Here is a 3,625-nt window from a genome sequence, read left to right on the forward strand (position 1 = left end):
TGCTTTGTCTCCAGGGTCTATAAAAGTGTGTGGTACAGAAAAGACAATCTATAATTATTTGTTGAACAAATCAACTACGTCAGAGACGCTATTCAATAGGCCTTGGAAAACTCTTCTGTTATTGTGATATTAGCTCAATTACAGAAAGAAGAGGCTGTGAAATCATCAGCAAAGGTAAGTAGTTCAAATGTAAATTTAATTAGAAAATCTATTATGCTATCTGAAATTGCATTTAGTGTTGCGGGAAGTCAGCGACCCCAAACGGAGGGACTGGCTGAAGCCATGGCAGAAGAACGTGGATTTATGAGTTCCCCAAATTAATACTTTTATAATTTCTTATGCCTGTCTTTACTGCAATCTCTAAACATAAATTGTGAAGATTTCAGGGACACTTATCACTTCTGCAATCAATACCCTTGTGATTTCCTATGCCTGTCTTTACTTTAATCTCTTAATCCTGTCATCTCATAAGCCGAGGAGGATGTATGTTGCCTCAGGACCCTGTGATAATTGTGTTAACTGCACAAATCATAGAGCATATGTGTTTGAACAATATGAAATCTGGGCACCTTGAAAAAAGAACAGGATAACAGCAATGTTTAGGGAACAAGAGAGATAACCTTAAACTCTGACAGCCGGTGAGCCAGGGGGAACAGAGCCATATTTCTCTTCTTTCAAAAGCAAATGGGAGAAATATCGCTGAATTCTTTTTCTCAGCAAGGAATATCCCTGGGAAAGAGAATACACCCCTGAGGGTGGGTCTCTGAACTGGCCCCGTGGGTGTGGCTGTTTTCTATTGTCGAAATTGTAGGGATGAAATAAACCCCAGTCTCCCATAGCACTCCCAGGCTTATTAGGAAGAGGAAATTCCCGCCTAATAAATTTTGGTCAGACCGGTTGCTCTCAAAACCCTGTCTCCTGATAAGATGTTATCAATGACAATGGTGCCTGAAACTTCATTAGCAATTTTAATTTCGCCCCAGTCCTGTGGTCCCGTGATCTCGCCCTGCCTCCCTTTGCCTTGTGATATTCTATTGCCTTGTGAAGTACGTGATCTTTGTGACCCACACCTATTCGCACACTCCCTCCCCTTTTACAAGTCCCTAATAAAATCTTGCTGGTTTTGCGGCTTGTGGGGCATCACGGAACCTACCGACATGTAATGTCTCCCCCCACATGCCCAGCTTTAAAATTTCTGTCTTTTGTACTCTGTCCCTTTATTTCTCAAACCGGCCAATGCTTAGGGAAAATAGAAAAGAACCTACGTGACTATTGGGCCAGGTTCCCTGATAATTTAGTCCCATCTTTGAAGAGCAGGTAGCCAATCATATTAAATAATATTAAATTTAACTTCTGTAAAAGAGGAATCATATTGGTAAGGGTAAAGAGTACAACTGTGATACTAAAAGAATCACTTTTGATTAAAGAGGATGTATGCTTCTGAGATTCTAGGAAGATACATCTGTCATTGCTAAATTATTTAACTCACTGTTGTATACTTTACATTTTTTGATACAGAAAAGCAAATGCAATATCTCACTCACACTAGTTTAATTGTTACAAGTTAATTTCAATCTATTCTTATTGCTGCAGACACCTCAAATACATGGCCTCATGCCATTCCTTTATTTGATGTCTTTTATCAAAGTAACTGGACTGATTTCCATATCTTTACACCTGGCCTAAATTGCCTATCCTTTCAAGATTCTGTAAATGGTGCTAGACTCCTCATTTTCAACTATTAATAATCTGAATATGTAAGTACAGTACATATGATTTTCAAAGTTCTATTAAGGTATTGCATATTTCTACAAAAACATTTTAGAATTCAATGGCAAATATTGCTGTCTCTCAATTTCTCTCTTTCTATATAGGTTTATGTGTTAGATAAAAACTCTCTCTCTCTCTCTGTCTCTCTCTCTCTATCCCTCTATCTATCTTGCAAAGCATAAAGGCAAAAGTAAATAATAATTCATATAATTATCTAAGTCAGCCCAGGGAAAATATTAATTCCTAACAATCATGTGAATACTCTTTGTCTTATAGCCTCACCGTTTTATTTTTATATTAGAATCAAAGTATCTATTTGATTTGCAGAATGGTAAAAAGCTTATTCTTAATCCATCTCAATTATCTTTTCTCCCCTCTAGATAACTTCAGAAGCCCAGATTCAGTTAATGGATGGAGTAATAAGTCAGTGGTTACTGAATTCATTTTGTTGGGGCTGTCTAGCTCTTGGGAACTCCAAGTCTTCCTTTTCTTTATCTTCTCTGTATTTTATGGAGCTGCAGTGTTGGGAAACATCCTTACCATCATCACAGTAATTATAGACTCTCATTTGCATTCCCCAATGTACTTTCTTCTTAGCAATCTCTCTTTCATTGATGTGTGTCAGGCTACATTTGCCACTCCCAGGATGATTGCAGACTTCCTCAATGAACACAAGACCATCACTTTCCAGGGATGCATGTCACAAATCTTTTTCTTGCATATTTTTGGGGGTAGTGAGATGGTGCTTCTTGTTGCCATGGCCTATGATAGACACATTGCTATATGCAAACCTCTGCACTACATGACCATATGAACCGGAGGGTATGCACTGTTCTGGTGGGGGTTTCCTGGGCCATTGGCATCTCACACTCAACCAGCCACCTGGCATTCACAGTCAATCTGCTTTTCTGTGGACCCAACAGGGCAGACAATTTTTTCTGTGACCTCCCCCTAGTGATCAAGCTTGCCTGCTTAGACAACTATGTTTTTGAGATCCTGGTGCTCACCAACAGTGGTCTGCTGTCACTTACATGTTTCCTCCTGTTGCTCATTTCTTACACTATCATCCTTGCTACTGTGCATCGCCAAGCCTCTGATGGGATGTCCAAGGCCCTTTCCACTCTGTCTGCCCACATTACTGTTGTGCTTCTGTTCTTTGGCCCATTAATATTCATCTATATTTGGCCCTTTGAAAGCTTCACAATTGATGAATTTATCTCTGTGTTTTTTACTGTCTTCACTCCTCTCCTTAACCCCATGATCTATACTCTGAGGAAATAAAGATATAAAGGAAGCCACGAGGAAGCTAAGGAGATGACATGTGGGTTCCAAGCAGGGTTTTTAGACAACTACAAAGAAGTAATACAAATTCCTACTTTGGGGCTTTGAAATTAACATATGTGATTATTATTATTGTGTTTGTACCACAAATAGTGTTTTTACTAGACTAAATTACAGGGCCTGAATATGGTGATCTGAAGTTGGCAAACACAGTGCAGAATCTTCTGATGCCAGTTCCTATATTCTGTGTCTCACATCATCCTCCCTAAAGCTGCAACTACATGTATTAAAACCCACAAGCAGTTTTTCCCCTTATACAGGCACCATAAAAAATTATCTCTTTGAGAGGTAGAGGTAAGAGGATCACTCAAGCCCAGGAGGTCGAGGCTGCAGTGAGCCGAGATTGTGCCACTGTACTCCAGCCTGGGCAACACAGTGAGACCCTGTCAAAAAAAAAAAACCTCTTGCAGCATTTAAAAATCAGCTCTATATTAAAGAAGATTAGCTAGTTCATGTGATTCACTCTGGGTAACACAGAGAATAATTTAGCATTATTTGAGTTAAAACAATTTGC

General features: G+C 39.2%; 1 pseudogene; it reads left to right on the forward strand.

Moving 5' to 3' along the window:
• Positions 1 to 2,098: 2,098 nt before the first annotated feature.
• Positions 2,099 to 3,088, forward strand: LOC129013207 (olfactory receptor 4K1-like; annotated as a pseudogene).
• The last annotated feature ends 537 nt before the right edge of the window (positions 3,089 to 3,625 follow it).

The sequence above is a fragment of the Pongo pygmaeus genome, chromosome 15 (genome assembly GCF_028885625.2).
Source record: "Pongo pygmaeus isolate AG05252 chromosome 15, NHGRI_mPonPyg2-v2.0_pri, whole genome shotgun sequence".
NCBI lineage: Eukaryota > Metazoa > Chordata > Mammalia > Primates > Hominidae > Pongo > Pongo pygmaeus.